Here is an 18,145-nt window from a genome sequence, read left to right on the forward strand (position 1 = left end):
CCCGTTTTCTACGGCAAGGAACGCCTACAGCTGCTTTCCCAACACTTTGCTCAGCCAAACACAAAGCCGCAGAAACACAACTCTACATTGGTCACAGAAGCACGTCAGGGGAGAGCGCGCACGCAGTCCCCCACTACCAGAAATTATGCAGTCGAGATTCCCGCATTTGGGGAATTCGCAAAGGTCAGCACAGCCCGAGTGCAATGGCTGAGCCTCGCTCTGGGCGAACCACCTTTCTGATCATGGTATCACCCCTGCCAGGTAAGTATGAAAGTTGTTGTTTTTGGGGAATGCTCATCCTGACCGCAGCTAATGCAGGAAGAGGGTGATGGTGTAATTCTTGAGGGGAGGGGCTTGATGAGATCGTAGCCCCGCCTCTCATCCTGAACTAAAGGCTCTCGCGGAGTCCTTGCGTCTAGCGACCTCTTTGACTCTGACAGGGCATTTACTTAGCAGGCCTTGCGAGCATTTCTCATGCTTTTGCAAAGCAATCTCAAGACATTACGGGGCAGATGCTGACATGGGCCGTACTTTCCGTTAGACGGAACAAAACAAGGAGCGCCTCACGGATTTGCGTGTCATCCTTTCGCAGGGGCCATGCTAATCTTCTCTGTATCGATCCAATTTTAGTATATGTGCTGCCGTAGCAAGCACGCTCCACGTGGCCCACGTCTCTCCCATATACCATTCCGCGCCTCAACAGGGTTTCTGCAAGAGGGCAGGCCTCAGAGGCTTATCAGGTGTCCTCTTGACACCTCACAGGCTGGGAGTGTCAAGCCCTCCCCACTTTGGACTCCAGTGACGCTTTTTTGTTTCACACGGGGCAGTACTTAGTATACATAGCACATTTTCTACCTTCGAACGCAGAAGAAGGTTCTTTGGATGCCAGGTGACTAAATGAAATCAAGCATGAGCTGAGAAGCAATGACTGAGCTGCATTGAAGAATGTCATAGGAAGGTGCTGGTCAGATCTATGAATTCCAAGCTTTTGGAGCTACCATTCCACTTCTTTTTTTTCACAGGAATATGCCTACTGGGAAAACATCAGCAAGTCTGACCTGAGCTTGACACTGGGGCAGATCTCCAAAGCGTGGGTCACAAGGCACCCCCGTTTTCTACGGCAAGGAACGCCTACAGCTGCTTTCCCAACACTTTGCTCAGCCAAACACAAAGCCGCAGAAACACAACTCTACATTGGTCACAGAAGCACGTCAGGGGAGAGCGCGCACGCAGTCCCCCACTACCAGAAATTATGCAGTCGAGATTCCCGCATTTGGGGAATTCGCAAAGGTCAGCACAGCCCGAGTGCAATGGCTGAGCCTCGCTCTGGGCGAACCACCTTTCTGATCATGGTATCACCCCTGCCAGGTAAGTATGAAAGTTGTTGTTTTTGGGGAATGCTCATCCTGACCGCAGCTAATGCAGGAAGAGGGTGATGGTGTAATTCTTGAGGGGAGGGGCTTGATGAGATCGTAGCCCCGCCTCTCATCCTGAACTAAAGGCTCTCGCGGAGTCCTTGCGTCTAGCGACCTCTTTGACTCTGACAGGGCATTTACTTAGCAGGCCTTGCGAGCATTTCTCATGCTTTTGCAAAGCAATCTCAAGACATTACAGGGCAGATGCTGACATGGGCCGTACTTTCCGTTAGACGGAACAAAACAAGGAGCGCCTCACGGATTTGCGTGTCATCCTTTCGCAGGGGCCATGCTAATCTTCTCTGTATCGATCCAATTTTAGTATATGTGCTGCCGTAGCAAGCACGCTCCACGTGGCCCACGTCTCTCCCATATACCATTCCGCGCCTCAACAGGGTTTCTGCAAGAGGGCAGGCCTCAGAGGCTTATCAGGTGTCCTCTTGACACCTCACAGGCTGGGAGTGTCAAGCCCTCCCCACTTTGGACTCCAGTGACGCTTTTTTGTTTCACACGGGGCAGTACTTAGTATACATAGCACATTTTCTACCTTCGAACGCAGAAGAAGGTTCTTTGGATGCCAGGTGACTAAATGAAATCAAGCATGAGCTGAGAAGCAATGACTGAGCTGCATTGAAGAATGTCATAGGAAGGTGCTGGTCAGATCTATGAATTCCAAGCTTTTGGAGCTACCATTCCACTTCTTTTTTTTCACAGGAATATGCCTACTGGGAAAACATCAGCAAGTCTGACCTGAGCTTGACACTGGGGCAGATCTCCTAAGCGTGGGTCACAAGGCACCCCCGTTTTCTACGGCAAGGAACGCCTACAGCTGCTTTCCCAACACTTTGCTCAGCCAAACACAAAGCCGCAGAAACACAACTCTACATTGGTCACAGAAGCACGTCAGGGGAGAGCGCGCACGCAGTCCCCCACTACCAGAAATTATGCAGTCGAGATTCCCGCATTTGGGGAATTCGCAAAGGTCAGCACAGCCCGAGTGCAATGGCTGAGCCTCGCTCTGGGCGAACCACCTTTCTGATCATGGTATCACCCCTGCCAGGTAAGTATGAAAGTTGTTGTTTTTGGGGAATGCTCATCCTGACCGCAGCTAATGCAGAAAGAGGGTGATGGTGTAATTCTTGAGGGGAGGGGCTTGATGAGATCGTAGCCCCGCCTCTCATCCTGAACTAAAGGCTCTCACGGAGTCCTTGCGTCTAGCGACCTCTTTGACTCTGACAGGGCATTTACTTAGCAGGCCTTGCGAGCATTTCTCATGCTTTTGCAAAGCAATCTCAAGACATTACGGGGCAGATGCTGACATGGGCCGTACTTTCCGTTAGACGGAACAAAACAAGGAGCGCCTCACGGATTTGCGTGTCATCCTTTCGCAGGGGCCATGCTAATCTTCTCTGTATCGATCCAATTTTAGTATATGTGCTGCCGTAGCAAGCACGCTCCACATGGCCCACGTCTCTCCCATATACCATTCCGCGCCTCAACAGGGTTTCTGCAAGAGGGCAGGCCTCAGAGGCTTATCAGGTGTCCTCTTGACACCTCACAGGCTGGGAGTGTCAAGCCCTCCCCACTTTGGACTCCAGTGACGCTTTTTTGTTTCACACGGGGCAGTACTTAGTATACATAGCACATTTTCTACCTTCGAACGCAGAAGAAGGTTCTTTGGATGCCAGGTGACTAAATGAAATCAAGCATGAGCTGAGAAGCAATGACTGAGCTGCATTGAAGAATGTCATAGGAAGGTGCTGGTCAGATCTATGAATTCCAAGCTTTTGGAGCTACCATTCCACTTCTTTTTTTTTCACAGGAATATGCCTACTGGGAAAACATCAGCAAGTCTGACCTGAGCTTGACACTGGGGCAGATCTCCAAAGCGTGGGTCACAAGGCACCCCCGTTTTCTACGGCAAGGAACGCCTACAGCTGCTTTCCCAACACTTTGCTCAGCCAAACAAAGGCGCAGAAACACAACTCTACATTGGTCACAGAAGCACGTCAGGGGAGAGCGTGCACGCAGTCCCCCACTACCAGAAATTATGCAGTCGAGATTCCCGCATTTGGGGAATTCGCAAAGGTCAGCACAGCCCGGGTGCAATGGCTGAGCCTCGCTCTGGGCGAACCACCTTTCTGATCATGGTATCACCCCTGCCAGGTAAGTATGAAAGTTGTTGTTTTTGGGGAATGCTCATCCTGACCGCAGCTAATGCAGGAATAGGGTGATGGTGTAATTCCTGAGGGGAGGGGCTTGATGAGATCGTAGCCCCGCCTCTCATCCTGAACTAAAGGCTCTCGCGGAGTCCTTGCGTCTAGCGACCTCTTTGACTCTGACAGGGCATTTACTTAGCAGGCCTTGCGAGCATTTCTCATGCTTTTGCAAAGCAATCTCAAGACATTACGGGGCAGATGCTGACATGGGCCGTACTTTCCGTTAGACGGAACAAAACAAGGAGCGCCTCACGGATTTGCGTGTCATCCTTTCGCAGGGGCCATGCTAATCTTCTCTGTATCGATCCAATTTTAGTATATGTGCTGCCGTAGCAAGCACGCTCCACGTGGCCCACGTCTCTCCCATATACCATTCCGCGCCTCAACAGGGTTTCTGCAAGAGGGCAGGCCTCAGAGGCTTATCAGGTGTCCTCTTGACACCTCACAGGCTGGGAGTGTCAAGCCCTCCCCACTTTGGACTCCAGTGACGCTTTTTTGTTTCACACGGGGCAGTACTTAGTAAACATAGCACATTTTCTACCTTCGAACGCAGAAGAAGGTTCTTTGGATGCCAGGTGACTAAATGAAATCAAGCATGAGCTGAGAAGCAATGACTGAGCTGCATTGAAGAATGTCATAGGAAGGTGCTGGTCAGATCTATGAATTCCAAGCTTTTGGAGCTACCATTCCACTTCTTTTTTTTCACAGGAATATGCCTACTGGGAAAACATCAGCAAGTCTGACCTGAGCTTGACACTGGGGCAGATCTCCAAAGCGTGGGTCACAAGGCACCCCCGTTTTCTACGGCAAGGAACGCCTACAGCTGCTTTCCCAACACTTTGCTCAGCCAAACACAAAGCCGCAGAAACACAACTCTACATTGGTCACAGAAGCACGTCAGGGGAGAGCGCGCACGCAGTCCCCCACTACCAGAAATTATGCAGTCGAGATTCCCGCATTTGGGGAATTCGCAAAGGTCAGCACAGCCCGAGTGCAATGGCTGAGCCTCGCTCTGGGCGAACCACCTTTCTGATCATGGTATCACCCCTGCCAGGTAAGTATGAAAGTTGTTGTTTTTGGGGAATGCTCATCCTGACCGCAGCTAATGCAGGAAGAGGGTGATGGTGTAATTCTTGAGGGGAGGGGCTTGATGAGATCGTAGCCCCGCCTCTCATCCTGAACTAAAGGCTCTCGCGGAGTCCTTGCGTCTAGCGACCTCTTTGACTCTGACAGGGCATTTACTTAGCAGGCCTTGCGAGCATTTCTCATGCTTTTGCAAAGCAATCTCAAGACATTACGCGGCAGATGCTGACATGGGCCGTACTTTCCGTTAGACGGAACAAAACAAGGAGCGCCTCACGGATTTGCGTGTCATTCTTTCGCAGGGGCCATGCTAATCTTCTCTGTATCGATCCAATTTTAGTATATGTGCTGCCGTAGCAAGCACGCTCCACGTGGCCCACGTCTCTCCCATATACCATTCCGCGCCTCAACAGGGTTTCTGCAAGAGGGCAGGCCTCAGAGGCTTATCAGGTGTCCTCTTGACACCTCACAGGCTGGGAGTGTCAAGCCCTCCCCACTTTGGACTCCAGTGACGCTTTTTTGTTTCACACGGGGCAGTACTTAGTATACATAGCACATTTTCTACCTTCGAACGCAGAAGAAGGTTCTTTGGATGCCAGGTGACTAAATGAAATCAAGCATGAGCTGAGAAGCAATGACTGAGCTGCATTGAAGAATGTCATAGGAAGGTGCTGGTCAGATCTATGAATTCCAAGCTTTTGGAGCTACCATTCCACTTCTTTTTTTTCACAGGAATATGCCTACTGGGAAAACATCAGCAAGTCTGACCTGAGCTTGACACTGGGGCAGATCTCCAAAGCGTGGGTCACAAGGCACCCCCGTTTTCTACGGCAAGGAACGCCTACAGCTGCTTTCCCAACACTTTGCTCAGCCAAACACAAAGCCGCAGAAACACAACTCTACATTGGTCACAGAAGCACGTCAGGGGAGAGCGCGCACGCAGTCCCCCACTACCAGAAATTATGCAGTCGAGATTCCCGCATTTGGGGAATTCGCAAAGGTCAGCACAGCCCGAGTGCAATGGCTGAGCCTCGCTCTGGGCGAACCACCTTTCTGATCATGGTATCACCCCTGCCAGGTAAGTATGAAAGTTGTTGTTTTTGGGGAATGCTCATCCTGACCGCAGCTAATGCAGGAAGAGGGTGGTGGTGTAATTCTTGAGGGGAGGGGCTTGATGAGATCGTAGCCCCGCCTCTCATCCTGAACTAAAGGCTCTCGCGGAGTCCTTGCGTCTAGCGACCTCTTTGACTCTGACAGGGCATTTACTTAGCAGGCCTTGCGAGCATTTCTCATGCTTTTGCAAAGCAATCTCAAGACATTACGGGGCAGATGCTGACATGGGCCGTACTTTCCGTTAGACGGAACAAAACAAGGAGCGCCTCACGGATTTGCGTGTCATCCTTTCGCAGGGGCCATGCTAATCTTCTCTGTATCGATCCAATTTTAGTATATGTGCTGCCGTAGCAAGCACGCTCCACGTGGCCCACGTCTCTCCCATATACCATTCCGCGCCTCAACAGGGTTTCTGCAAGAGGGCAGGCCTCAGAGGCTTATCAGGTGTCCTCTTGACACCTCACAGGCTGGGAGTGTCAAGCCCTCCCCACTTTGGACTCCAGTGACGCTTTTTTGTTTCACACGGGGCAGTACTTAGTATACATAGCACATTTTCTACCTTCGAACGCAGAAGAAGGTTCTTTGGATGCCAGGTGACTAAATGAAATCAAGCATGAGCTGAGAAGCAATGACTGAGCTGCATTGAAGAATGTCATAGGAAGGTGCTGGTCAGATCTATGAATTCCAAGCTTTTGGAGCTACCATTCCACTTCTTTTTTTTCACAGGAATATGCCTACTGGGAAAACATCAGCAAGTCTGACCTGAGCTTGACACTGGGGCAGATCTCCAAAGCGTGGGTCACAAGGCACCCCCGTTTTCTACGGCAAGGAACGCCTACAGCTGCTTTCCCAACACTTTGCTCAGCCAAACACAAAGCCGCAGAAACACAACTCTACATTGGTCACAGAAGCACGTCAGGGGAGAGCGCGCACGCAGTCCCCCACTACCAGAAATTATGCAGTCGAGATTCCCGCATTTGGGGAATTCGCAAAGGTCAGCACAGCCCGAGTGCAATGGCTGAGCCTCGCTCTGGGCGAACCACCTTTCTGATCATGGTATCACCCCTGCCAGGTAAGTATGAAAGTTGTTGTTTTTGGGGAATGCTCATCCTGACCGCAGCTAATGCAGGAAGAGGGTGATGGTGTAATTCTTGAGGGGAGGGGCTTGATGAGATCGTAGCCCCGCCTCTCATCCTGAACTAAAGGCTCTCGCGGAGTCCTTGCGTCTAGCGACCTCTTTGACTCTGACAGGGCATTTACTTAGCAGGCCTTGCGAGCATTTCTCATGCTTTTGCAAAGCAATCTCAAGACATTACGGGGCAGATGCTGACATGGGCCGTACTTTCCGTTAGACGGAACAAAACAAGGAGCACCTCACGGATTTGCGTGTCATCCTTTCGCAGGGGCCATGCTAATCTTCTCTGTATCGATCCAATTTTAGTATATGTGCTGCCGTAGCAAGCACGCTCCACGTGGCCCACGTCTCTCCCATATACCATTCCGCGCCTCAACAGGGTTTCTGCAAGAGGGCAGGCCTCAGAGGCTTATCAGGTGTCCTCTTGACACCTCACAGGCTGGGAGTGTCAAGCCCTCCCCACTTTGGACTCCAGTGACGCTTTTTTGTTTCACACGGGGCAGTACTTAGTATACATAGCACATTTTCTACCTTCGAACGCAGAAGAAGGTTCTTTGGATGCCAGGTGACTAAATGAAATCAAGCATGAGCTGAGAAGCAATGACTGAGCTGCATTGAAGAATGTCATAGGAAGGTGCTGGTCAGATCTATGAATTCCAAGCTTTTGGAGCTACCATTCCACTTCTTTTTTTTCACAGGAATATGCCTACTGGGAAAACATCAGCAAGTCTGACCTGAGCTTGACACTGGGGCAGATCTCCAAAGCGTGGGTCACAAGGCACCCCCGTTTTCTACGGCAAGGAACGCCTACAGCTGCTTTCCCAACACTTTGCTCAGCCAAACACAAAGCCGCAGAAACACAACTCTACATTGGTCACAGAAGCACGTCAGGGGAGAGCGCGCACGCAGTCCCCCACTACCAGAAATTATGCAGTCGAGATTCCCGCATTTGGGGAATTCGCAAAGGTCAGCACAGCCCGAGTGCAATGGCTGAGCCTCGCTCTGGGCGAACCACCTTTCTGATCATGGTATCACCCCTGCCAGGTAAGTATGAAAGTTGTTGTTTTTGGGGAATGCTCATCCTGACCGCAGCTAATGCAGGAAGAGGGTGATGGTGTAATTCTTGAGGGGAGGGGCTTGATGAGATCGTAGCCCCGCCTCTCATCCTGAACTAAAGGCTCTCGCGGAGTCCTTGCGTCTAGCGACCTCTTTGACTCTGACAGGGCATTTACTTAGCAGGCCTTGCGAGCATTTCTCATGCTTTTGCAAAGCAATCTCAAGACATTACGGGGCAGATGCTGACATGGGCCGTACTTTCCGTTAGACGGAACAAAACAAGGAGCGCCTCACGGATTTGCGTGTCATCCTTTCGCAGGGGCCATGCTAATCTTCTCTGTATCGATCCAATTTTAGTATATGTGCTGCCGTAGCAAGCACGCTCCACGTGGCCCACGTCTCTCCCATATACCATTCCGCGCCTCAACAGGGTTTCTGCAAGAGGGCAGGCCTCAGAGGCTTATCAGGTGTCCTCTTGACACCTCACAGGCTGGGAGTGTCAAGCCCTCCCCACTTTGGACTCCAGTGACGCTTTTTTGTTTCACACGGGGCAGTACTTAGTATACATAGCACATTTTCTACCTTCGAACGCAGAAGAAGGTTCTTTGGATGCCAGGTGACTAAATGAAATCAAGCATGAGCTGAGAAGCAATGACTGAGCTGCATTGAAGAATGTCATAGGAAGGTGCTGGTCAGATCTATGAATTCCAAGCTTTTGGAGCTACCATTCCACTTCTTTTTTTTCACAGGAATATGCCTACTGGGAAAACATCAGCAAGTCTGACCTGAGCTTGACACTGGGGCAGATCTCCAAAGCGTGGGTCACAAGGCACCCCCGTTTTCTACGGCAAGGAACGCCTACAGCTGCTTTCCCAACACTTTGCTCAGCCAAACACAAAGCCGCAGAAACACAACTCTACATTGGTCACAGAAGCACGTCAGGGGAGAGCGCGCACGCAGTCCCCCACTACCAGAAATTATGCAGTCGAGATTCCCGCATTTGGGGAATTCGCAAAGGTCAGCACAGCCCGAGTGCAATGGCTGAGCCTCGCTCTGGGCGAACCACCTTTCTGATCATGGTATCACCCCTGCCAGGTAAGTATGAAAGTTGTTGTTTTTGGGGAATGCTCATCCTGACCGCAGCTAATGCAGGAAGAGGGTGATGGTGTAATTCTTGAGGGGAGGGGCTTGATGAGATCGTAGCCCCGCCTCTCATCCTGAACTAAAGGCTCTCGCGGAGTCCTTGCGTCTAGCGACCTCTTTGACTCTGACAGGGCATTTACTTAGCAGGCCTTGCGAGCATTTCTCATGCTTTTGCAAAGCAATCTCAAGACATTACGGGGCAGATGCTGACATGGGCCGTACTTTCCGTTAGACGGAACAAAACAAGGAGCGCCTCACGGATTTGCGTGTCATCCTTTCGCAGGGGCCATGCTAATCTTCTCTGTATCGATCCAATTTTAGTATATGTGCTGCCGTAGCAAGCACGCTCCACGTGGCCCACGTCTCTCCCATATACCATTCCGCGCCTCAACAGGGTTTCTGCAAGAGGGCAGGCCTCAGAGGCTTATCAGGTGTCCTCTTGACACCTCACAGGCTGGGAGTGTCAAGCCCTCCCCACTTTGGACTCCAGTGACGCTTTTTTGTTTCACACGGGGCAGTACTTAGTATACATAGCACATTTTCTACCTTCGAACGCAGAAGAAGGTTCTTTGGATGCCAGGTGACTAAATGAAATCAAGCATGAGCTGAGAAGCAATGACTGAGCTGCATTGAAGAATGTCATAGGAAGGTGCTGGTCAGATCTATGAATTCCAAGCTTTTGGAGCTACCATTCCACTTCTTTTTTTTCACAGGAATATGCCTACTGGGAAAACATCAGCAAGTCTGACCTGAGCTTGACACTGGGGCAGATCTCCAAAGCGTGGGTCACAAGGCACCCCCGTTTTCTACGGCAAGGAACGCCTACAGCTGCTTTCCTAACACTTTGCTCAGCCAAACACAAAGCCGCAGAAACACAACTCTACATTGGTCACAGAAGCACGTCAGGGGAGAGCGCGCACGCAGTCCCCCACTACCAGAAATTATGCAGTCGAGATTCCCGCATTTGGGGAATTCGCAAAGGTCAGCACAGCCCGAGTGCAATGGCTGAGCCTCGCTCTGGGCGAACCACCTTTCTGATCATGGTATCACCCCTGCCAGGTAAGTATGAAAGTTGTTGTTTTTGGGGAATGCTCATCCTGACCGCAGCTAATGCAGGAAGAGGGTGATGGTGTAATTCTTGAGGGGAGGGGCTTGATGAGATCGTAGCCCCGCCTCTCATCCTGAACTAAAGGCTCTCGCGGAGTCCTTGCGTCTAGCGACCTCTTTGACTCTGACAGGGCATTTACTTAGCAGGCCTTGCGAGCATTTCTCATGCTTTTGCAAAGCAATCTCAAGACATTACGGGGCAGATGCTGACATGGGCCGTACTTTCCGTTAGACGGAACAAAACAAGGAGCGCCTCACGGATTTGCGTGTCATCCTTTCGCAGGGGCCATGCTAATCTTCTCTGTATCGATCCAATTTTAGTATATGTGCTGCCGTAGCAAGCACGCTCCACGTGGCCCACGTCTCTCCCATATACCATTCCGCGCCTCAACAGGGTTTCTGCAAGAGGGCAGGCCTCAGAGGCTTATCAGGTGTCCTCTTGACACCTCACAGGCTGGGAGTGTCAAGCCCTCCCCACTTTGGACTCCAGTGACGCTTTTTTGTTTCACACGGGGCAGTACTTAGTATACATAGCACATTTTCTACCTTCGAACGCAGAAGAAGGTTCTTTGGATGCCAGGTGACTAAATGAAATCAAGCATGAGCTGAGAAGCAATGACTGAGCTGCATTGAAGAATGTCATAGGAAGGTGCTGGTCAGATCTATGAATTCCAAGCTTTTGGAGCTACCATTCCACTTCTTTTTTTTCACAGGAATATGCCTACTGGGAAAACATCAGCAAGTCTGACCTGAGCTTGACACTGGGGCAGATCTCCAAAGCGTGGGTCACAAGGCACCCCCGTTTTCTACGGCAAGGAACGCCTACAGCTGCTTTCCCAACACTTTGCTCAGCCAAACACAAAGCCGCAGAAACACAACTCTACATTGGTCACAGAAGCACGTCAGGGGAGAGCGCGCACGCAGTCCCCCACTACCAGAAATTATGCAGTCGAGATTCCCGCATTTGGGGAATTCGCAAAGGTCAGCACAGCCCGAGTGCAATGGCTGAGCCTCGCTCTGGGCGAACCACCTTTCTGATCATGGTATCACCCCTGCCAGGTAAGTATGAAAGTTGTTGTTTTTGGGGAATGCTCATCCTGACCGCAGCTAATGCAGGAAGAGGGTGATGGTGTAATTCTTGAGGGTAGGGGCTTGATGAGATCGTAGCCCCGCCTCTCATCCTGAACTAAAGGCTCTCGCGGAGTCCTTGCGTCTAGCGACCTCTTTGACTCTGACAGGGCATTTACTTAGCAGGCCTTGCGAGCATTTCTCATGCTTTTGCAAAGCAATCTCAAGACATTACGGGGCAGATGCTGACATGGGCCGTACTTTCCGTTAGACGGAACAAAACAAGGAGCGCCTCACGGATTTGCGTGTCATCCTTTCGCAGGGGCCATGCTAATCTTCTCTGTATCGATCCAATTTTAGTATATGTGCTGCCGTAGCAAGCACGCTCCACGTGGCCCACGTCTCTCCCATATACCATTCCGCGCCTCAACAGGGTTTCTGCAAGAGGGCAGGCCTCAGAGGCTTATCAGGTGTCCTCTTGACACCTCACAGGCTGGGAGTGTCAAGCCCTCCCCACTTTGGACTCCAGTGACGCTTTTTTGTTTCACACGGGGCAGTACTTAGTATACATAGCACATTTTCTACCTTCGAACGCAGAAGAAGGTTCTTTGGATGCCAGGTGACTAAATGAAATCAAGCATGAGCTGAGAAGCAATGACTGAGCTGCATTGAAGAATGTCATAGGAAGGTGCTGGTCAGATCTATGAATTCCAAGCTTTTGGAGCTACCATTCCACTTCTTTTTTTTCACAGGAATATGCCTACTGGGAAAACATCAGCAAGTCTGACCTGAGCTTGACACTGGGGCAGATCTCCAAAGCGTGGGTCACAAGGCACCCCCGTTTTCTACGGCAAGGAACGCCTACAGCTGCTTTCCCAACACTTTGCTCAGCCAAACACAAAGCCGCAGAAACACAACTCTACATTGGTCACAGAAGCACGTCAGGGGAGAGCGCGCACGCAGTCCCCCACTACCAGAAATTATGCAGTCGAGATTCCCGCATTTGGGGAATTCGCAAAGGTCAGCACAGCCCGAGTGCAATGGCTGAGCCTCGCTCTGGGCGAACCACCTTTCTGATCATGGTATCACCCCTGCCAGGTAAGTATGAAAGTTGTTGTTTTTGGGGAATGCTCATCCTGACCGCAGCTAATGCAGGAAGAGGGTGATGGTGTAATTCTTGAGGGGAGGGGCTTGATGAGATCGTAGCCCCGCCTCTCATCCTGAACTAAAGGCTCTCGCGGAGTCCTTGCGTCTAGCGACCTCTTTGACTCTGACAGGGCATTTACTTAGCAGGCCTTGCGAGCATTTCTCATGCTTTTGCAAAGCAATCTCAAGACATTACGGGGCAGATGCTGACATGGGCCGTACTTTCCGTTAGACGGAACAAAACAAGGAGCGCCTCACGGATTTGCGTGTCATCCTTTCGCAGGGGCCATGCTAATCTTCTCTGTATCGATCCAATTTTAGTATATGTGCTGCCGTAGCAAGCACGCTCCACGTGGCCCACGTCTCTCCCATATACCATTCCGCGCCTCAACAGGGTTTCTGCAAGAGGGCAGGCCTCAGAGGCTTATCAGGTGTCCTCTTGACACCTCACAGGCTGGGAGTGTCATGCCCTCCCCACTTTGGACTCCAGTGACGCTTTTTTGTTTCACACGGGGCAGTACTTAGTATACATAGCACATTTTCTACCTTCGAACGCAGAAGAAGGTTCTTTGGATGCCAGGTGACTAAATGAAATCAAGCATGAGCTGAGAAGCAATGACTGAGCTGCATTGAAGAATGTCATAGGAAGGTGCTGGTCAGATCTATGAATTCCAAGCTTTTGGAGCTACCATTCCACTTCTTTTTTTTCACAGGAATATGCCTACTGGGAAAACATCAGCAAGTCTGACCTGAGCTTGACACTGGGGCAGATCTCCAAAGCGTGGGTCACAAGGCACCCCCGTTTTCTACGGCAAGGAACGCCTACAGCTGCTTTCCCAACACTTTGCTCAGCCAAACACAAAGCCGCAGAAACACAACTCTACATTGGTCACAGAAGCACGTCAGGGGAGAGCGCGCACGCGGTCCCCCACTACCAGAAATTATGCAGTCGAGATTCCCGCATTTGGGGAATTCGCAAAGGTCAGCACAGCCCGAGTGCAATGGCTGAGCCTCGCTCTGGGCGAACCACCTTTCTGATCATGGTATCACCCCTGCCAGGTAAGTATGAAAGTTGTTGTTTTTGGGGAATGCTCATCCTGACCGCAGCTAATGCAGGAAGAGGGTGATGGTGTAATTCTTGAGGGGAGGGGCTTGATGAGATCGTAGCCCCGCCTCTCATCCTGAACTAAAGGCTCTCGCGGAGTCCTTGCGTCTAGCGACCTCTTTGACTCTGACAGGGCATTTACTTAGCAGGCCTTGCGAGCATTTCTCATGCTTTTGCAAAGCAATCTCAAGACATTACGGGGCAGATGCTGACATGGGCCGTACTTTCCGTTAGACGGAACAAAACAAGGAGCGCCTCACGGATTTGCGTGTCATCCTTTCGCAGGGGCCATGCTAATCTTCTCTGTATCGATCCAATTTTAGTATATGTGCTGCCGTAGCAAGCACGCTCCACGTGGCCCACGTCTCTCCCATATACCATTCCGCGCCTCAACAGGGTTTCTGCAAGAGGGCAGGCCTCAGAGGCTTATCAGGTGTCCTCTTGACACCTCACAGGCTGGGAGTGTCAAGCCCTCCCCACTTTGGACTCCAGTGACGCTTTTTTGTTTCACACGGGGCAGTACTTAGTATACATAGCACATTTTCTACCTTCGAACGCAGAAGAAGGTTCTTTGGATGCCAGGTGACTAAATGAAATCAAGCATGAGCTGAGAAGCAATGACTGAGCTGCATTGAAGAATGTCATAGGAAGGTGCTGGTCAGATCTATGAATTCCAAGCTTTTGGAGCTACCATTCCACTTCTTTTTTTTCACAGGAATATGCCTACTGGGAAAACATCAGCAAGTCTGACCTGAGCTTGACACTGGGGCAGATCTCCAAAGCGTGGGTCACAAGGCACCCCCGTTTTCTACGGCAAGGAACGCCTACAGCTGCTTTCCCAACACTTTGCTCAGCCAAACACAAAGCCGCAGAAACACAACTCTACATTGGTCACAGAAGCACGTCAGGGGAGAGCGCGCACGCAGTCCCCCACTACCAGAAATTATGCAGTCGAGATTCCCGCATTTGGGGAATTCGCAAAGGTCAGCACAGCCCGAGTGCAATGGCTGAGCCTCGCTCTGGGCGAACCACCTTTCTGATCATGGTATCACCCCTGCCAGGTAAGTATGAAAGTTGTTGTTTTTGGGGAATGCTCATCCTGACCGCAGCTAATGCAGGAAGAGGGTGATGGTGTAATTCTTGAGGGGAGGGGCTTGATGAGATCGTAGCCCCGCCTCTCATCCTGAAATAAAGGCTCTCGCGGAGTCCTTGCGTCTAGCGACCTCTTTGACTCTGACAGGGCATTTACTTAGCAGGCCTTGCAAGCATTTCTCATGCTTTTGCAAAGCAATCTCAAGACATTACGGGGCAGATGCTGACATGGGCCGTACTTTCCGTTAGACGGAACAAAACAAGGAGCGCCTCACGGATTTGCGTGTCATCCTTTCGCAGGGGCCATGCTAATCTTCTCTGTATCGATCCAATTTTAGTATATGTGCTGCCGTAGCAAGCACGCTCCACGTGGCCCACGTCTCTCCCATATACCATTCCGCGCCTCAACAGGGTTTCTGCAAGAGGGCAGGCCTCAGAGGCTTATCAGGTGTCCTCTTGACACCTCACAGGCTGGCAGTGTCAAGCCCTCCCCACTTTGGACTCCAGTGACGCTTTTTTGTTTCACACGGGGCAGTACTTAGTATACATAGCACATTTTCTACCTTCGAACGCAGAAGAAGGTTCTTTGGATGCCAGGTGACTAAATGAAATCAAGCATGAGCTGAGAAGCAATGACTGAGCTGCATTGAAGAATGTCATAGGAAGGTGCTGGTCAGATCTATGAATTCCAAGCTTTTGGAGCTACCATTCCACTTCTTTTTTTTCACAGGAATATGCCTACTGGGAAAACATCAGCAAGTCTGACCTGAGCTTGACACTGGGGCAGATCTCCAAAGCGTGGGTCACAAGGCACCCCCGTTTTCTACGGCAAGGAACGCCTACAGCTGCTTTCCCAACACTTTGCTCAGCCAAACACAAAGCCGCAGAAACACAACTCTACATTGGTCACAGAAGCACGTCAGGGGAGAGCGCGCACGCAGTCCCCCACTACCAGAAATTATGCAGTCGAGATTCCCGCATTTGGGGAATTCGCAAAGGTCAGCACAGCCCGAGTGCAATGGCTGAGCCTCGCTCTGGGCGAACCACCTTTCTGATCATGGTATCACCCCTGCCAGGTAAGTATGAAAGTTGTTGTTTTTGGGGAATGCTCATCCTGACCGCAGCTAATGCAGGAAGAGGGTGATGGTGTAATTCTTGAGGGGAGGGGCTTGATGAGATCGTAGCCCTGCCTCTCATCCTGAACTAAAGGCTCTCGCGGAGTCCTTGCGTCTAGCGACCTCTTTGACTCTGACAGGGCATTTACTTTGCAGGCCTTGCAAGCATTTCTCATGCTTTTGCAAAGCAATCTCAAGACATTACGGGGCAGATGCTGACATGGGCCGTACTTTCCGTTAGACGGAACAAAACAAGGAGCGCCTCACGGATTTGCGTGTCATCCTTTCGCAGGGGCCATGCTAATCTTCTCTGTATCGATCCAATTTTAGTATATGTGCTGCCGTAGCAAGCACGCTCCACGTGGCCCACGTCTCTCCCATATACCATTCCGCGCCTCAACAGGGTTTCTGCAAGAGGGCAGGCCTCAGAGGCTTATCAGGTGTCCTCTTGACACCTCACAGGCTGGCAGTGTCAAGCCCTCCCCACTTTGGACTCCAGTGACGCTTTTTTGTTTCACACGGGGCAGTACTTAGTATACATAGCACATTTTCTACCTTCGAACGCAGAAGAAGGTTCTTTGGATGCCAGGTGACTAAATGAAATCAAGCATGAGCTGAGAAGCAATGACTGAGCTGCATTGAAGAATGTCATAGGAAGGTGCTGGTCAGATCTATGAATTCCAAGCTTTTGGAGCTACCATTCCACTTCTTTTTTTTCACAGGAATATGCATACTGGGAAAACATCAGCAAGTCTGACCTGAGTTTGACACTGGGGCAGATCTCCAAAGCGTGGGTCACAAGGCACCCCCGTTTTCTACGGCAAGGAACGCCTACAGCTGCTTTCCCAACACTTTGCTCAGCCAAACACAAAGCCGCAGAAACACAACTCTACATTGGTCACAGAAGCACGTCAGGGGAGAGCGCGCACGCAGTCCCCCACTACCAGAAATTATGCAGTCGAGATTCCCGCATTTGGGGAATTCGCAAAGGTCAGCACAGCCCGAGTGCAATGGCTGAGCCTCGCTCTGGGCGAACCACCTTTCTGATCATGGTATCACCCCTGCCAGGTAAGTATGAAAGTTGTTGTTTTTGGGGAATGCTCATCCTGACCGCAGCTAATGCAGGAAGAGAGTGATGGTGTAATTCTTGAGGGGAGGGGCTTGATGAGATCGTAGCCCCGCCTCTCATCCTGAACTAAAGGCTCTCGCGGAGTCCTTGCGTCTAGCGACCTCTTTGACTCTGACAGGGCATTTACTTAGCAGGCCTTGCGAGCATTTCTCATGCTTTTGCAAAGCAATCTCAAGACATTACGGGGCAGATGCTGACATGGGCCGTACTTTCCGTTAGACGGAACAAAACAAGGAGCGCCTCACGGATTTGCGTGTCATCCTTTCGCAGGGGCCATGCTAATCTTCTCTGTATCGATCCAATTTTAGTATATGTGCTGCCGTAGCAAGCACGCTCCACGTGGCCCACGTCTCTCCCATATACCATTCCGCGCCTCAACAGGGTTTCTGCAAGAGGGCAGGCCTCAGAGGCTTATCAGGTGTCCTCTTGACACCTCTCAGGCTGGCAGTGTCAAGCCCTCCCCACTTTGGACTCCAGTGACGCTTTTTTGTTTCACACGGGGCAGTACTTAGTATACATAGCACATTTTCTACCTTCGAACGCAGAAGAAGGTTCTTTGGATGCCAGGTGACTAAATGAAATCAAGCATGAGCTGAGAAGCAATGACTGAGCTGCATTGAAGAATGTCATAGGAAGGTGCTGGTCAGATCTATGAATTCCAAGCTTTTGGAGCTACCATTCCACTTCTTTTTTTTCACAGGAATATGCCTACTGGGAAAACATCAGCAAGTCTGACCTGAGCTTGACACTGGGGCAGATCTCCAAAGCGTGGGTCACAAGGCACCCCCGTTTTCTACGGCAAGGAACGCCTACAGCTGCTTTCCCAACACTTTGCTCAGCCAAACACAAAGCCGCAGAAACACAACTCTACATTGGTCACAGAAGCACGTCAGGGGAGAGCGCGCACGCAGTCCCCCACTACCAGAAATTATGCAGTCGAGATTCCCGCATTTGGGGAATTCGCAAAGGTCAGCACAGCCCGAGTGCAATGGCTGAGCCTCGCTCTGGGCGAACCACCTTTCTGATCATGGTATCACCCCTGCCAGGTAAGTATGAAAGTTGTTGTTTTTGGGGAATGCTCATCCTGACCGCAGCTAATGCAGGAAGAGGGTGATGGTGTAATTCTTGAGGGGAGGGGCTTGATGAGATTGTAGCCCCGCCTCTCATCCTGAACTAAAGGCTCTCGCGGAGTCCTTGCGTCTAGCGACCTCTTTGACTC

At 50.9% G+C, this 18,145-nt stretch overlaps 33 non-coding genes across 33 annotated transcripts; all 33 read right to left on the reverse strand.

The window, feature by feature from the left end:
• Positions 1-105: 105 nt before the first annotated feature.
• On the reverse strand, positions 106-269 carry LOC125783367 (U1 spliceosomal RNA). Its single transcript, XR_007426087.1, has one exon. It is a non-coding gene; the product is annotated as a U1 spliceosomal RNA (small nuclear RNA).
• Positions 270-547: 278 nt separating this feature from the next.
• Positions 548-654, reverse strand: LOC125783763 (U6 spliceosomal RNA). The gene has a single exon (XR_007426483.1). It is a non-coding gene; the product is annotated as a U6 spliceosomal RNA (small nuclear RNA).
• A 558-nt stretch (positions 655-1,212) lies between these two features.
• LOC125783368 (U1 spliceosomal RNA) lies at positions 1,213-1,376 on the reverse strand. The gene has a single exon (XR_007426088.1). It is a non-coding gene; the product is annotated as a U1 spliceosomal RNA (small nuclear RNA).
• A 278-nt stretch (positions 1,377-1,654) lies between these two features.
• LOC125783764 (U6 spliceosomal RNA) lies at positions 1,655-1,761 on the reverse strand. The gene has a single exon (XR_007426484.1). It is a non-coding gene; the product is annotated as a U6 spliceosomal RNA (small nuclear RNA).
• Positions 1,762-2,319: 558 nt separating this feature from the next.
• LOC125783369 (U1 spliceosomal RNA) lies at positions 2,320-2,483 on the reverse strand. Its single transcript, XR_007426089.1, has one exon. It is a non-coding gene; the product is annotated as a U1 spliceosomal RNA (small nuclear RNA).
• Positions 2,484-2,761: 278 nt separating this feature from the next.
• On the reverse strand, positions 2,762-2,868 carry LOC125783765 (U6 spliceosomal RNA). Its single transcript, XR_007426485.1, has one exon. It is a non-coding gene; the product is annotated as a U6 spliceosomal RNA (small nuclear RNA).
• Positions 2,869-3,425: 557 nt separating this feature from the next.
• Positions 3,426-3,589, reverse strand: LOC125783538 (U1 spliceosomal RNA). The gene has a single exon (XR_007426261.1). It is a non-coding gene; the product is annotated as a U1 spliceosomal RNA (small nuclear RNA).
• Positions 3,590-3,867: 278 nt separating this feature from the next.
• On the reverse strand, positions 3,868-3,974 carry LOC125783766 (U6 spliceosomal RNA). The gene has a single exon (XR_007426486.1). It is a non-coding gene; the product is annotated as a U6 spliceosomal RNA (small nuclear RNA).
• A 558-nt stretch (positions 3,975-4,532) lies between these two features.
• On the reverse strand, positions 4,533-4,696 carry LOC125783370 (U1 spliceosomal RNA). Its single transcript, XR_007426090.1, has one exon. It is a non-coding gene; the product is annotated as a U1 spliceosomal RNA (small nuclear RNA).
• A 278-nt stretch (positions 4,697-4,974) lies between these two features.
• On the reverse strand, positions 4,975-5,081 carry LOC125783934 (U6 spliceosomal RNA). The gene has a single exon (XR_007426654.1). It is a non-coding gene; the product is annotated as a U6 spliceosomal RNA (small nuclear RNA).
• A 558-nt stretch (positions 5,082-5,639) lies between these two features.
• On the reverse strand, positions 5,640-5,803 carry LOC125783371 (U1 spliceosomal RNA). Its single transcript, XR_007426091.1, has one exon. It is a non-coding gene; the product is annotated as a U1 spliceosomal RNA (small nuclear RNA).
• A 278-nt stretch (positions 5,804-6,081) lies between these two features.
• On the reverse strand, positions 6,082-6,188 carry LOC125783768 (U6 spliceosomal RNA). The gene has a single exon (XR_007426488.1). It is a non-coding gene; the product is annotated as a U6 spliceosomal RNA (small nuclear RNA).
• Positions 6,189-6,746: 558 nt separating this feature from the next.
• Positions 6,747-6,910, reverse strand: LOC125783372 (U1 spliceosomal RNA). The gene has a single exon (XR_007426094.1). It is a non-coding gene; the product is annotated as a U1 spliceosomal RNA (small nuclear RNA).
• Positions 6,911-7,188: 278 nt separating this feature from the next.
• Positions 7,189-7,295, reverse strand: LOC125783654 (U6 spliceosomal RNA). Its single transcript, XR_007426374.1, has one exon. It is a non-coding gene; the product is annotated as a U6 spliceosomal RNA (small nuclear RNA).
• A 558-nt stretch (positions 7,296-7,853) lies between these two features.
• Positions 7,854-8,017, reverse strand: LOC125783373 (U1 spliceosomal RNA). Its single transcript, XR_007426095.1, has one exon. It is a non-coding gene; the product is annotated as a U1 spliceosomal RNA (small nuclear RNA).
• A 278-nt stretch (positions 8,018-8,295) lies between these two features.
• Positions 8,296-8,402, reverse strand: LOC125783769 (U6 spliceosomal RNA). Its single transcript, XR_007426489.1, has one exon. It is a non-coding gene; the product is annotated as a U6 spliceosomal RNA (small nuclear RNA).
• Positions 8,403-8,960: 558 nt separating this feature from the next.
• LOC125783374 (U1 spliceosomal RNA) lies at positions 8,961-9,124 on the reverse strand. Its single transcript, XR_007426096.1, has one exon. It is a non-coding gene; the product is annotated as a U1 spliceosomal RNA (small nuclear RNA).
• A 278-nt stretch (positions 9,125-9,402) lies between these two features.
• LOC125783770 (U6 spliceosomal RNA) lies at positions 9,403-9,509 on the reverse strand. The gene has a single exon (XR_007426490.1). It is a non-coding gene; the product is annotated as a U6 spliceosomal RNA (small nuclear RNA).
• A 558-nt stretch (positions 9,510-10,067) lies between these two features.
• LOC125783376 (U1 spliceosomal RNA) lies at positions 10,068-10,231 on the reverse strand. The gene has a single exon (XR_007426098.1). It is a non-coding gene; the product is annotated as a U1 spliceosomal RNA (small nuclear RNA).
• A 278-nt stretch (positions 10,232-10,509) lies between these two features.
• LOC125783771 (U6 spliceosomal RNA) lies at positions 10,510-10,616 on the reverse strand. The gene has a single exon (XR_007426491.1). It is a non-coding gene; the product is annotated as a U6 spliceosomal RNA (small nuclear RNA).
• A 558-nt stretch (positions 10,617-11,174) lies between these two features.
• LOC125783378 (U1 spliceosomal RNA) lies at positions 11,175-11,338 on the reverse strand. The gene has a single exon (XR_007426099.1). It is a non-coding gene; the product is annotated as a U1 spliceosomal RNA (small nuclear RNA).
• Positions 11,339-11,616: 278 nt separating this feature from the next.
• LOC125783772 (U6 spliceosomal RNA) lies at positions 11,617-11,723 on the reverse strand. The gene has a single exon (XR_007426492.1). It is a non-coding gene; the product is annotated as a U6 spliceosomal RNA (small nuclear RNA).
• A 558-nt stretch (positions 11,724-12,281) lies between these two features.
• LOC125783379 (U1 spliceosomal RNA) lies at positions 12,282-12,445 on the reverse strand. The gene has a single exon (XR_007426100.1). It is a non-coding gene; the product is annotated as a U1 spliceosomal RNA (small nuclear RNA).
• Positions 12,446-12,723: 278 nt separating this feature from the next.
• Positions 12,724-12,830, reverse strand: LOC125783774 (U6 spliceosomal RNA). Its single transcript, XR_007426494.1, has one exon. It is a non-coding gene; the product is annotated as a U6 spliceosomal RNA (small nuclear RNA).
• A 558-nt stretch (positions 12,831-13,388) lies between these two features.
• On the reverse strand, positions 13,389-13,552 carry LOC125783501 (U1 spliceosomal RNA). Its single transcript, XR_007426224.1, has one exon. It is a non-coding gene; the product is annotated as a U1 spliceosomal RNA (small nuclear RNA).
• Positions 13,553-13,830: 278 nt separating this feature from the next.
• On the reverse strand, positions 13,831-13,937 carry LOC125783775 (U6 spliceosomal RNA). Its single transcript, XR_007426495.1, has one exon. It is a non-coding gene; the product is annotated as a U6 spliceosomal RNA (small nuclear RNA).
• Positions 13,938-14,495: 558 nt separating this feature from the next.
• On the reverse strand, positions 14,496-14,659 carry LOC125783380 (U1 spliceosomal RNA). The gene has a single exon (XR_007426101.1). It is a non-coding gene; the product is annotated as a U1 spliceosomal RNA (small nuclear RNA).
• A 278-nt stretch (positions 14,660-14,937) lies between these two features.
• Positions 14,938-15,044, reverse strand: LOC125783776 (U6 spliceosomal RNA). Its single transcript, XR_007426496.1, has one exon. It is a non-coding gene; the product is annotated as a U6 spliceosomal RNA (small nuclear RNA).
• Positions 15,045-15,602: 558 nt separating this feature from the next.
• LOC125783381 (U1 spliceosomal RNA) lies at positions 15,603-15,766 on the reverse strand. Its single transcript, XR_007426102.1, has one exon. It is a non-coding gene; the product is annotated as a U1 spliceosomal RNA (small nuclear RNA).
• Positions 15,767-16,044: 278 nt separating this feature from the next.
• On the reverse strand, positions 16,045-16,151 carry LOC125783777 (U6 spliceosomal RNA). Its single transcript, XR_007426497.1, has one exon. It is a non-coding gene; the product is annotated as a U6 spliceosomal RNA (small nuclear RNA).
• Positions 16,152-16,709: 558 nt separating this feature from the next.
• Positions 16,710-16,873, reverse strand: LOC125783382 (U1 spliceosomal RNA). Its single transcript, XR_007426103.1, has one exon. It is a non-coding gene; the product is annotated as a U1 spliceosomal RNA (small nuclear RNA).
• Positions 16,874-17,151: 278 nt separating this feature from the next.
• Positions 17,152-17,258, reverse strand: LOC125783778 (U6 spliceosomal RNA). The gene has a single exon (XR_007426498.1). It is a non-coding gene; the product is annotated as a U6 spliceosomal RNA (small nuclear RNA).
• Positions 17,259-17,816: 558 nt separating this feature from the next.
• LOC125783383 (U1 spliceosomal RNA) lies at positions 17,817-17,980 on the reverse strand. The gene has a single exon (XR_007426105.1). It is a non-coding gene; the product is annotated as a U1 spliceosomal RNA (small nuclear RNA).
• Between the last annotated feature and the right edge of the window lie 165 nt (positions 17,981-18,145).

This window comes from Astyanax mexicanus, chromosome 18 (assembly GCF_023375975.1).
Source record: "Astyanax mexicanus isolate ESR-SI-001 chromosome 18, AstMex3_surface, whole genome shotgun sequence".
In the NCBI taxonomy this organism is placed as follows: Eukaryota; Metazoa; Chordata; class Actinopteri; order Characiformes; family Acestrorhamphidae; genus Astyanax; species Astyanax mexicanus.